Here is a 14,543-nt window from a genome sequence, read left to right on the forward strand (position 1 = left end):
GACACAGAGAGCTTGCACTGAATTTTAAAACATGATTGTACTGAAAATGTAATAACCAGTGAAAATCTCATCCTGCCATCACCACGGGTAATGAATCGAATATTCAAGCATAATTCATTCCGTATTTGTCTCATTTTTTACAGCATTTGTCAGGTTTATAGCAAATGTGCTACCCTTTAAATTGGTTCTGATATTTAACAATGTTTTTTTTTTTAGAAATGAGGCTTATGCTGAGAAATAACTCCAGAAAACGACTTGTTAAAAAAGACTAGAGAATGAAATGCTGTCTCTCTGCATTCATTAGTATGCCAGCATGTCATCAAACTGCTGTGTTGTCAGCGGCATCCAAACAAACCTTAATCAGAACACACTGGGGTATGTTTACTAAGGTTTAATACCCAGATCATTGACTAGTTTATACGGCACAACTGGTTCTCAGGAGCAGGCCCTGATAGAAATGATATGCTTTACTGACTCAAAAAAAGACAATACAATATACTTTTCAATCCAAATGAAAATGATTACAAATCGGGCTAAAGGAAGAGCAGCATTGTTTTTTTGATTTGTTATATACGATTTATCTGTGCAAGACATATATTCAGTGGTGTAACAAGACCGTAATGGACCCCGGTGCAAACTTTGTGTAGGTGCCCCGTATACAAAAACCCTTATCAATGTCTGCATCTAACACATTAAACTTGTACCTGTACCTGTGATGAATATAAATATACCAGAAACTAATGTACTGCACACATAAATACACTCACCGGCCACTTTATTAGGTACACCATGCTAATAATGGGTTGGACCCCCTTTTGCCTTCAGAACTGCCTCAATTCTTCGTGGCATAGATTCAACAAGGTGCTGGAAGCATTCCTCAGAGATTTTGGTCCATATTGACATGATGGCATCACACAATTGCCGCAGATTTGTCGGCTGCACATCCATGATGCGAATCTCCCGTTCCACCACATCCCAAAGATGCTCTATTGGATTGAGATCTGGTGACTGTGGAGGCCATTTGAGTACAGTGAACTCATTGTCATGTTCAAGAAATCAGTCTGAGATGATTCCAGCTTTATGACATGGCGCATTATCCTGCTGAAAGTAGCCATCAGATGTTGGGTACATTGTGGTCATAAAGGGATGGACATGGTCAGCAACAATACTCAGGTAGGCTGTGGCATTGCAACGATGCTCAATTGGTACCAAGAGGCCCAAAGAGTGCCAAGAAAATATTCCCCACACCATGACACCACCACCACCAGCCTGAACCGTTGATACAAGGCAGGATGGATCCATGCTTTCATGTTGTTGACGCCAAATTCTGACCCTACCATCCGAATGTCGCAGCAGAAATCGAGACTCATCAGACCAGGCAACGTTTTTCCAATCTTCTACTGTCCAATTTCGATGAGCTTGTGCAAATTGTAGCCTCAGTTTCCTGTTCTTAGCTGAAAGGAATGGCACCCGGTGTGGTCTTCTGCTGCTGTAGCCAATCTGCCTCAAAGTTCGACGTACTGTGCGTTCAGAGATGCTCTTCTGCCTACTTTGATTATAACGGGTGGCGATTTGAGTCACTGTTGCCTTTCTATCAGCTCGAACCAGTCTGCCCATTCTCCTCTGACCTCTGGCATCAACAAGGCATTTCCGCCCACAGAACTGCCGCTCACTGGATGTTTTTTCTTTTTCGGACCATTCTCTGTAAACCCTAGAGATGGTTGTGCGTGAAAATCCCAGTAGATCAGAAGTTTCTGAAATACTCAGACCAGCCCTTCTGGCACCAACAACCATGCCTCGTTCAAAGGCACTCAAATCACCTTTCTTCCCCATACTGATGCTCGATTTGAACTGCAGGAGATTGTCTTGACCATGTCTACATGCCTAAATGCACTGAGTTGCCGCCATGTGATTGGCTGATTAGAAATTAAGTGTTAACGGGCAGTTGGACAGGTGTACCTAATAAAGTGGCCGGTGAGTGTATATACCAACATATAATATATAGTGGCAATAAATGTACTGTACAATAAGGCTGAGAACAGAGATAGGCATCACTTCTCCCTCTGTGTTGGCCTGGTCCATGCTTGTCTGTATCCTGTGGGCTCTTCACAGGTGACAATTCTCCATAAGCTATACAACCTCACATTGACTTCTCCCAGGTGTCTCTGGAGGATTTACCAGCCAATCAGCTGCTTGCCACACTAAGCCACTAAAAATATATCATAGTTAAACTATGTGCAGTGTCCTGTGCAGTGTGCACAGGGCGCCAAATTCATAATTTGTGGCGCCCATTCTTCATGAATCAGACGCCATATGCAATTCCCTAACAGAGGGCACCCTCTTTTTTGGTGCACCTTTAACATGGGGGGGGCGTGCAAAACAATTCTGTCTGAAGGTATGACTGAGCACCGGAACGCCCCCTTCAGTGCAGAAATTTGCGTTGCAAGAAGACTTGTGCAGTTGAGTGCAATATAAATGTGGTGCAGACACTTCTTAAATGAATGTGCAAAGTCCAACAGAAAACTGGAGCCGGGGCTGGAACTGGAAACCCTCCACTCATAATAAAATCATAAAGCCCCGCACTCATGATAATTTTAGAACAGTGCCCTTTTCATTTAAAATTTATAATAGGACCCCCCCTTATCAGTGCTCATTATCTAAATAATAAAATCCATACAAACCCAGCTGCTTCCTCTTCTGGTCCCGCTGCTCCTCTCCTCTGTCCAGTATACACGGTCCTCTCTCTCTATGAACCATACATGCATGATGACTTGCGTGATAACGACATCATGCATGGCATCACATGCACCTGGTTCATAGAGAGAGGCCCAGCAGAGTTCCACATGGGTCCTTTATGAGGCGACCGGTGCAGTTCCAGTGATGGCGTCGACATCAGCATCACTGCCTCCATAAGCGCTGGGAAGGGCTTGTACCTATCTCAGGTAGATGCAGGCCCTCCCTAGCACCGGGCCAGGTCGCGGTTGCACACCATGCAACCGTGATCGTTACGCCCCTGCCTATGTTAAAGATTGCCCAGCTCACCCCTATTTGGTTGATCATTGCAAGTATCAGAGGCTGCTGTCTTCAAGTTTATCCTACAGGCTATACTTTGAGATTTATGGAGTAAAATAAGTGAAATAAGGTTTTTGAATATCCAATATTGAAAATATGATTTCTGTTATTAACCAATAGTTTTTACCATTTATTGGTTAAGGCCTATTAGAATGTATCTATCTTAAATTTGAGGGTGTGCCAACAGTCTTTTATCTCCAATAATTAGGATAAATAACACATTAACCAATAATAACCAGGATCAAAAGAACAGGACTAGTTTAAATAAATGGAAATGCTGCAGCCAGGATTGGAGCAGGCTAATGCCTTGAGAAATACCTCTCTTTTGACCCATAAATGTTCTTATCATTGTTCATACCAACCACTGATAAGAGGGTGCACATACAGTAGGGATAGGGACACCTTTCCAATGCCCCCCAGGTCCTCTTCTGTCTTCTAAAGCTCCGGGTCAGCCACTTGCTGACGTCATAGTGTGTCCCGATGGCAGCGTACACGCTATGATATTGGCAGGCAGCTGACATTACGGTGTGTGCAACCCAGCGAGCGGGGACCCGAAGACCGAGCAAGAACTTCAGAAGACAGAAGAGAACCTGCGGGGGGCGTTAGAAAGGTGAGTAGAGTTTTTTTCAATAGAATCGAGTATAAGCCGATTAAGGGTCTTTCAGCATATTCTTTGTGTTGGAAAAACTCAGCTTATACTCGAATATATATGGTATGTATTCTTTCCATATTGTTTACTAAGGTTTTGTAGATTAAAAACTTTAATAATAACTTTAATAAAAGTTTGTTTAAATGAAACTGTGGCGAACCACCATTTCTGCTACAAGTTCCCCAACTTGTTTTTGAATAAACAAAACAACAAACACTGGTGCAATAAAAGGAATAGTCATGTGAAAACAGAGGGCAATGGCTGGAGTATTTGGGTGACCTGCACCCCAAATATAGGCGGTATCTTTCTGTAATTGAACCTCCTTATATCAAAAAAGAAAAGTAAACACCTGCGCTACCTCAAAAGAGTATACACTCATGGAATTATTCACCACAACAAAAACAACAACATCCACTGGTATCAAGTATATGTCACCACAACCATGCAGGTATAGAAAGAGTTAATCCTGAAACTCCTGGCCAGCAAGCCAACTACAAGATCTTAATGTAATATCATGACTGTCTGTGGGTATGATGAATGATGAAGTATCTACAAAGTCACTATACTATTGTTGGCCTCAGTGTATTGTGAAGGTGATAGTAGATAAATACCTGGTCGTTATGTAAACTTGGCCTGTTTAGGAAACATGATAACACAGGTCCTTGCTAGCAGGGGCGAACCCTGCCATGAGGCGAGTAGAGCATCTCGCCTCAGGCATCGTGCTCCCACCGGCCAGCACTGAGCTTCCGCACGCCGGACAGGACCACATTGCAGCCCTTCATCCGGCACCTTGCTCCATGATGCTGGTGGCACCTTTCGCCCAACCCCAGCCGCCGCCGGCAGCTTGCGCCCGCCCCCCGCCACCGCTGGCACTGAGCTTCTGGCTGGCATGTGGGAGTTTGATGCAGGCCAGCACCACTTTCCAGCTGGGCACCGTGCTCCTGGCCGCCGGCCGCTCCGGTGTCCCACCTCTCCCCACTCCAGGCTCTCGACTCCCTGCTCTGACCACCCCCGCTCAAGCTCCGGGCTCCCCACCCCCGCTCCGCCTCACTGGACCGGCTATCAAGTCTTCCCACTCCCGGCTTCCCCACCGTACCACCGCCGGTGCAGGACAAAGCGCCGAACACAACAGAGAGGTATTTCTGTGTGTGTATATCTGTGTGTATATATGTGTGTATGTGTGCATATCTGTGTATATATGTGTGCATATGTGTGTATATGAGTGTATATCTATCTGTGTATATATGTGTGTATATCTGTGTGTATGTGTGTATATATGTGTATATATGTGTGTATATGTGTGTGTATCTGTGTATATGTATCTCTGTGTATACGTGTATATATATATATGTGTATATATGTGTGTATCTGTGTATATATGTATATATGTGTATATATGTGTGTATATCTGTGTATATGTGTGTATATATTTACATATGTGTGTATCTGTGTATATATGTACATATGTGTGTATCTGTGTATGTATGTATCTGTATATATGTGTGTATCTGTGTATATTTGTATACATGTATGTATCTGTGTATGTATATATCTGTGTATGTGTGTATCTGTATATATCTGTGTATGTGTGTATCTGTGTATCTATGTGTGTATCTGAGTATATATGTAAATGTGTTTGTAAATCTGTGTATATATGTGTTTATCTGTATGTATATATGTGTGTATATGTGTGTATATATGTATGAGTGTGTGTATATATGTGTGTCTGTATGTTTATATGTGTGTGTGTTTATGTTTATATATGTGTGTGTGTGTGTGTGTGCGTGGGTATCTGTTTATATATATGTGTGTGTGTATATGTTTATATGTGTGTGTATCTGTTTATATATATGTGTGTGTGTATATGTTTATATGTGTGTGTATGTGTATATGTTTATATGTGTGTGTGTATATGTTTTTATATATGTTTATATATGTGTGTGTATATGTTTAAATATGTGTGTATATGTTTATATATGTGTGTGTATATGTGTGTGTTTATGTATGTGTATATTTGTGTGTGTGTCTATGTGTGTGTATATATGTGCGTGTCTGTGTGTATGTGTATATATGTGTGTGTGTGTGTGTGTGTATGCTGTATCTACTGTTTGTATATGCAGCATTTGGGATATTTATCAGGGCTTCTATTTTGTACTACATGGCAGTACTCTGTATGCATTGTATACTACTTGGTGGTACGCTGTATCTATTTTATAGTACATGGTGGTATGCTGTATGCATTTTATACTTAATGGCGATATGCTGTATGCATTTTATACCACATGGCGGTACGCTTTATGCATTTTATACTTAATGGCAATATGCTGTATGCATTTTATACTACATGGTGGTACGCTGTATCCATTTTATACTACATGGTGGTACGCTGTATGCATTTTATACTACATGGTGGTACGCTGTATTCATTTTATACCACATGGTGGTATGCTGTATGCATTTTATACTACATGGCGATATGCTGTATGCATTTGGTACTGCATGGCGGTATGCTGTACGCCTTTTATACTACATGGTGGTACGCTGTATCCATTTTATACTACATGGCGGTACGCTGTATGCATTTTATACTACATGGCGATACGCTGTATGCATTTTATACTACATATTGGTATGCTGTATGCATTTTATACTACATGGCGGTACACTGTATGCATTTTATACTACATGGCGGTACGCTGTATGCATTTTATACTACATGGCGATACGCTGTATGCATTTTATACTATATGGTGGCACGCTGTATGCATTTTGCATTGATTTATTTTTACATGCATGGATTGAAGATCTGGCAAGGGTCACAGGAAGGGGCAGGAATTTATGTCAGGCAAGCACAAATTATCGGCGTGTTGGCCCTTTAAATCTTTTGCAGCCCTCCTTAGGAGATGGGGACGCGCGCGCCGAACCACAGGAGCAGCGTAGACGACCCCTGGAGCCAGGAGAGGCGAGTTCTGCTGGGCACCGGGGGCACACTGAGGGACACAGGTGCGACCGTGATCTGAGACAGGGATCGCGGGAGCCCCCATGACAAAAAATGTTTTGTACCGGAGGTTTTCATTTTTGAAAATGTATGAAAACATTATAAAACCTATACAAATTTGCTATCCACGTGATTGCGCAGATCCAAAGTATAAAGTGGATATGTAATTTGAAAGCCCGTGGATAAAGTGGATATGAAAGCCCGTAGTCCAAGTCCAAGCCCACAAGAAATGGTGCAAATGCGATTTTTCACCAATTTCACAGCATTTGGAATATTTTGCCCGCTTCCCAGTACACAACATGGAATATTAAATACTGTCACTATGAAATGCAATTTGTGACGCAGAAAAGAAGCCTTCTTTACGTGTAAAAAAAAAAGTTATAGATTTCTAATGGTGGGGAGGGAAAAATGGAAATGAAGAAACAAAAAAGGGCCAGGTCCTTAAAGGGTTAAGAGGTTCCTTTGCTTGTGGTGACTTCTCCGTATGTCACTTGATGAGACCAGAGAAATCACAATTCCAACTAATCAATTGACTTTTGTGCTACGTGAATATATCAACTGCAAATCCAGTTCAATCTTTTATATGTTTACAGTCTTCTATAACTTTTATCTTGTGTGCACAGTCTTTTGGTGTTTTGATTAAATACTTGAATAGTTATGACATTGTTGCTGATGCTGTGGGCGGATACTTCTTTTTATATGTAACTGTACCACTTTATAGATAATTCATGACAATCCATACAGCCTATAATCTGCATCCACGTCTATAGATGTTGCTATATTTTGCGATCTATATTCTCTCATGGTGCATCGAGGGTTAGTGGGTAACTCAAGCGCATACTATCTATACCAGTGTTATTCAATGTGCATGTTCTTGTATTACCTCACAATAATTTACTTGTGCGCAGTACGCAGGCACATATTTATGATTATCCTGTGTGAGAAAGTGAGAGTCGTCGTGTGGGAGAACTGCTATCTGTCCTACAGGCAGATAAAAGGTACTTGGTTTTGTCTGCAGTAACCCAAGGGTTAATGCAGACATGTGGAAAGCAGGAGCAGTCTGTTTGTTCTTTGTTGGCCTAGCAAGCATAGACACCTTTGTAATGTCCGTACTGGGCCTACTTATTATGGAGTAGGGGTCGGCTGGTAGTGGGACTTCTACTCCATCCGGGCTTCAGTCCTGGGTTTCTGTATAGCCCACAGGTGCAGGTCACAGACCCCGTTAGAGCCTTGTTTAGCAGGCCAGAAGCAGTAGGTGAGGCACTACCTGGAGAGCTGAAGGCTGGACCGTGTTCACACAGCTGGACCGTGCCTACTGATATTCTGCTGGCCAAGAGAGTGTACCAGGCAGCCTGGTACATGTATAGTTGGCGCTGTTATTGTATTGGGCAGTGCCCAGCCGGGCAGTGTTTATTTTGTATTTTGTATGTGCCTAAGCCAAGGCTGAATTTGTGTTTTGACAAGGAAGTGTGAATAAAACACTTGATTTTTGGACTTTAACTCTGCGTGTGTCCCTGCTTCCTGCACTGCTACAAAGCATCTACGAGAGCAATTCCCCACACTTGCAATACTTCTGTGATTCACTTGTGCGGAGGCGCTGAGACTTGCGTCCATGAAAGGGGTTACACCGGGCAATTGACACACAGGTGGGTTAATTTGGTGGTGTTTTGCCTATTGGCGGTAAGCAGTCTGTGATATACTTATAAACATGCTCCATTTGGAGTGGCATTTACCCCTGAGGAAGCGTTGGGAGAGATGAAACGTGTGGGGTGCCACTGGCCACATGTGTCCAATTCCTTCCTCGTGATCTACCGTATATACTCGAGTATAAGCCGACCCAAGTATAAGCCAAGGCCCCTAATTTTACCACAAAAAAACTGGTAAAACCTTTATTTTTTTTACTTGAGTATAAGCCGAGTTTGGGTTTTCAGCACTTTTTTTGTGCTGAAAAACTAGGCTTATACTCGAGTATATATGGTAAGTATTTCCGGTATAGATAGATTGATTGGGATGTGAGGCATAACCCCATGGACCTTTTTACTTGATGCCTACTTTATTGGTTTTGGTCACTATTTAATTACATTACTCGTACTGCTTGCTACATATACTTTTTGAGGGAGAAATAATTGAATATATATTGTTACATGTGGCTGTATATGAATACTGTTACACTTGTCAGTGTTCATTTGCTTCTTTTTGTGAATGTCTTTCATGTTTTTAAATGTTGCTCTTCATGTATGTGGTATTGTGATTTTGTGTATTAATAAAGATTTGTATGATTTTTTGAGCATACGCACCTTCTTTGTCTAAGTCCAATAGTGAACAATTTTTGGTGTGTTTTTATCATATTACCTCCCTCTATTTTCAAGAGTATTGAATACTGTTGCACGTTCTTCATTAATCTGGTGCACCCTGCACTGCTTGAGAAGTATGCACCACATTTTTTTCAGTGCACCTTTAACATACAGCATGCAACACCATTCTGGCACACTGCACAATTCTGGCATGTCCAAATCGCCACCAGAAGACCCCAGAATTTTGTGGTGCAGTGGATACAGTGCACCCGTGACACAATACTATTGTTGACACTTTATAAATAAATGTGCAAGCAGTGTGCATGTTCTTTTCAGTGCAACTTCAGATAGAAAACTGGTCTCTAAATTATTTAATGTTATCCAATTAATTTGTTTTTACAACCTTGACTTTCTTGCAGGCAACTGTATCGCATGAGCTTAACCACTAATTTTTACACTTACCTGCTGTCAAGGGAAGGATTTTATCTAAGAGCTTCACTAGGGCTTCCATAGAGTTATGCTGTTGAACAAGATCATTGCACTGGTACATAGTGATGTATCTTTTAAGACATCCATATATCACTGCATTTTCCATTAATTTTTTTATTTAAAGCATATAATTAATATAATTAAATTTAGATAATAATAATGAATAAGACAAAATGAAATATACATTTTATATAAACCTTACCAGGACAAACTGTAATTGCTTTAATAAAGGGACTGGGTATAGGGAAGAAAAACAGAACAGTGAACTCTGACACTGAACTTCAAAAACAAACCCTACCTGTTTACTCAATCCACCCCAAACAGTAGCCAGTAACTAGGTGACAGTCTCTCCCCCGCCGAAGTGCAAACCCGATACAAGACAAACAACACAAACAGAGAATAATAGTCATTGTACCGGGTCACAGCAGAGATAGCAAAGAAGCACAAAAAATGCAGATACAGAAGAGTAATCCAGACATCACTATACCAAAAACACACTGAGGGAGACGTATTAATTTGTTTATGCCAAAATACTGGAGTAATTTGTACCTGAAGTGCTGTGCGCCACATTTATTAACCCCCTCCTTGCATGAAGACGGCTCACGGGCTGAGCCCTCTCCATAGCCGGTAAGTCTTTGCTGCAATATACAGCAAAGACTTACCGGTAACACCAGCGATCAGTGCTAGCAACGTTGCGGCTTCAAAACGCATGGGCGCCACCATCTTGCCGAGGATTGTCGCTCCCCGTGACGTCATCGGGGAGTGGCGATCCGTCGGCATGACAACCTTGGGTCTGTATCACCAACAGACCCCGTCTCGGGTCTGCCGATATTCACTAAGGTCATGCGCCCGATATCCAGCAGGTGTCGCAGCTGCGCTGAAGTCCGCCGGAGTTCACCTTCTTCTTCCTTGTGTATGTGAGTGCTCATCTTCTTTTTTTAAATTCCGCGGTATGTCCGAATCCACCGGGTTGTCCAACGGCCACGTCCCCCGATTACTGTCGCATGCAAGCTGCCGCCGATGCGCCACAATCCGATCGCATGTGCCAAAAACCCGGGGCAATTCAGTGCAAAATGGCGCAAATCGCCATTCGGGAAAACCCGATGGATTCGTGGCCGCAGGACCCTTAGTAAATGTGCCCCAATGTGCTAATTGAAAATTGTAATGAATGGGGAGGAAAATACCCATATACTGCCATACTATAGTATGGCAGTATATGTTAGGATCAATCGGACAACCTAGGGTTAAAGTACCTTAGGACGTCTGAAAAAATAGTAAAAATAAAAAAAAATTAAAAAAAATATAAATAAAAAAAACGGAAAATTCTAATCACCCCCCTTTCCCTAGAACTGATATAAATATAAATAAACAGTAAAAATCATAAACACATTAGGTATCGCCGAAAATGCCCTATCAAAATATAATAACGGTTTTTCACACAGTTTAACCCCAATGGAAAATAGCGCCCAAATTGGAAAGTGGCACTTTTTTGCCATTTAAAAACGTATATAAAAAATTCTATAAAAAGTGATTGAAAGGTCATACAGTTCTAAAGAATCTATCTTGTACAAAACCTTAGGACTGCATATACTACAGTGCTTGCTTTTTGTAATAAGTGCATGATAAACTACCATATATACTTAAGTATAAGCTGACCCGAGTATAAGCCGAGACCCATTATTTTAACATCAAAAACTGGGAAAAGCTATTGACCCGAATATAAGCTGAGGGTGGGAAATGCATTGGTCACAGCCTCCCAGTATATAGCCAGCAAACCCCCAGTAGTATACAGCCAGCGAACCCCCAGTAGTATACAGCCAGCCCCCTTTAGTATTTAGCCAGCCAGCCCCCTTAAGTATACAGCCACCCCCTGTAGTATACACCCAGCCAGCACTCTTTAGTAGCCAGCCAGCCCCTTTCAGTAACCAGCCAGCCCCCTTTAGTAGCCAGCCAGCCACCTTTATTATCCAGCAAGCCCCCTTTAGTAGCCAGCCCTGTTTAGTAGCCAGCCCCCTTTAGTATACAGCCAGCCCCTTTTAGTATACAGCAAGCCCCCAGTTTGCCCAGCACTTAAAAAAAATAATATTTTTACCTAGAAAAAATCTTGTTAAAAAACTGTCTGCATCTTATAGACCAATGTTCAGGAGGATCCAACACTGCTAAACCCTCCTTACCGATGTAATCAAGATCGGGTGAGACGCTGACATGGTGCTCTCTCCCTCCAGTGATAGGTCATCTGTGAACGAGTCGGCACAAAGAGTCGGCTCTTGGTCATGAACGACCTGAACCGGCTCACGTCAGTGAGCTGTTGGCTCACTAAACCTTGGCCCTAAACCTTGGCCCTAACAGGCTCACCATGCCCCCTTTAACCCGATGAAATAGACTGAAAAATACAGTAAGTACCAAGTGCTTGATTTTCTTTAACCCCCTAATGACGTGTTTTTTCAATTCCGTTTATAACTTTTTTTATTTTCACGTAAAGAGCTCTGTGATGGCTTGTTTTTTTCGTAACAAATTGCACTTCATAGTGATGGTATTTAATATCCCACGCTGTGTACTAGGAAGTGGGGAAAAAATTCCAAATGCATTGAAAATGGTGAAAAAACTCATTTGAGCCGTTTTCTTGTGGGCTTGGATTTTACCACTTTCACTGTGCACCCCAAATGAATGTCTACTTTATTCTTTGGGTTAGTGTGATCACAGGGATACCAAATTTGTATAGGTTTTATAATTTTTCATACATTCACGAAAATTAAAACCTCCTGTACAAAAAACTTTTTTTTATTTTGCCATCTTCTGGTGCTAATAACTTTTTCATAATTCGTTGTACGGAGCTGTGGGTGGTGTCATTTTGTGCAACTTTTGATTAAGTTTTTAATGCTATAATTTTTAGGTCTTTATGATCACTTTTTATATTTTTTATGTTTTTCAAAATGGCAAAAAAGTGCAATTTTCGACTTTGTGCACTATTTTCCGTTACGGGATTAAACGCAATGAAAGAACATTATTATATTTTGATTGCCATTTCCGGATGCGATACCCAATGTGATTATTATTTATGTTTATGATTTTTACTGTTTATTTTTATTGATATGACTTCTAGGGAAAGGGAGCGATTATATTTTTAATGTTTTTTTATTATAATTTTTTTTTAAGCTGCCAGCAGCAATCAGCGGGATAACAGCAAAGACTTACCTGCTATGGAGAGGGCTCAGCCCGTGACGCACGCCATACTATTATGGCACGCATCAGTAAGGGGTTAATAAAGTTTATAACAAAAAAGTCAGAACAGTGAAATATCTCAAAAATTACACATCCGGTTGAAAATCTAAAACTATATGTATCAAATATTTTTCAAAAATCTATCCATTCATACCAAACTTGGCCCTCTACCCCATCCTCATTTCTATTGTTACATGTAACTTTATTGCTCTGAAATGTCATCTGTTGTCAACTTGTCATCCTTTGTCTACATGTTTTGTAATTATATTATTATTATAATCATTACATGATGTAAATGCCAGGGTGCTTTGCTGAACATCCAATTAATAAGCTGCAAAACTGCATAACTTTTGATGCAAATAGTGACATTTTGTGATGCGTTCCTTCACTTGCTCAGATTCCAAAGAAATTTTATTTAAAAAGTAGCAGAGACAATTGTGTAATGCTCCATAAATTCATTGGTTCATGTATGTAGTTTTTCAATGATGACACAACAAAGAAACAATGAGGGGAATTAGCACAAAAAAACACATTTTTTGGTGCCATAATGGCTTATGTTTTGTGACTGCACAATTTTGGCAATGTTTACATGCAACTTTTTGACATAAAAACATGACTCCCAATGCCTTTGAACATGTCACAGAAGAAATTAGAGGATTGAATAAGTTGTACTGCATAATTATAGGAGACACCATTATAAGTAAGCATTGCCAGAAAAACAGCCTGTGACAATCTAAATGACTTCTAGGTTTTGTTAATCAGCATTTCATGAAACAAACTACCATTGTGTATATGTAATTTGTATCCCTAAAGGTATTATACAATTGATTTATAAAGTACGGTTAATTTATGTTCTCATTAACTCTTTAATGGTTCCCGGAGGAACAGACTCTAAGTTTTATTGCTTTTATTTTATTTTTTTTTTTTCGAAAACCCTAAACTTCAATAACATTATTTTGGTCATTACTAAAAGAAGATTCATTTTTTTATTTCATTCTATGCCTATAGTACTTGAAATGTAAAAGTTTTATCATTATTCCTATTAGTATTAGATTTTTAATTTCCTAGCAATTAATGTCAACCAACGTAAGAGAATTGATGTAAAACAAGAACACAAAATGACTGAATTTTTTCACAGAATATTATAACTATGTGTATCTAAATCAAAGAAGCACTAAACCATTTTTTTCAATACCGTAGCTTAAAACTATTCAGAATTTGATGGGACAACTTCATCCCAGCTTTGGATTCTTTTTTTAAAATGTATATTCTAACTAGCAATAGCGGAACACACTTTTTTTCTCTCAAATATTGTTCACAAATTTGGCTAGATCTGGGTTAATGTGAATTTCTTCTATTTTGAGATAATCCATCCACTTCATAGGTGTGGCATATCAAGATGCTGATTAAATGCATGATTATTCCACCAGAGGGCCTGAGGATGCGTTCACACAATGGGGCTCATTTACTAAGGGTCCGTCTGTCACATTTTTGTTGGGCTTCTCAACGATTTCCGTTTTGGTGCATGCTATCGGATTCGGCCACATCAGCGCCGGCTTGCACGCGACAGAATTCAGGAGGGGGGGGCGTCGGACAACCCGACGGATTCGGACACACCTCGGAATTTAAAAACGTGAATGTGTCGCAAGATCAAGCACTCACATGCACCGGGAAGAAGCAGGTGAACTCCGGCGGACCTCGGAGGGGAATCGAAGGATGCAGGAACTCAGACACACGATCTTAGTGAATCACACCGGACCCGAATCCTCATCGGACAATGCACCGCGGGATCGCGTCAGGACCGGGTAAGTAAATCTGC

At 40.8% G+C, this 14,543-nt stretch overlaps 1 long non-coding RNA gene across 4 annotated transcripts in view; it reads left to right on the forward strand.

Annotated features, from left to right (window-relative positions):
- Positions 1 to 14,543, forward strand: part of LOC140120546 (uncharacterized) — a 94,500-nt gene that overhangs the window by 50,505 nt on the left and 29,452 nt on the right. Inside the window, exon 2 of one of the 4 annotated variants that reach the window (XR_011853859.1) lies at positions 217 to 375. The exons of the other annotated variants lie outside the window; for them this stretch is intronic. This is a non-coding gene — a long non-coding RNA (uncharacterized lncRNA). The remainder of the gene's footprint in view (positions 1 to 216; positions 376 to 14,543) is intronic. 4 annotated transcript variants of the gene reach the window in all.

Source organism: Engystomops pustulosus, chromosome 3 (assembly GCF_040894005.1).
Source record: "Engystomops pustulosus chromosome 3, aEngPut4.maternal, whole genome shotgun sequence".
NCBI lineage: Eukaryota > Metazoa > Chordata > Amphibia > Anura > Leptodactylidae > Engystomops > Engystomops pustulosus.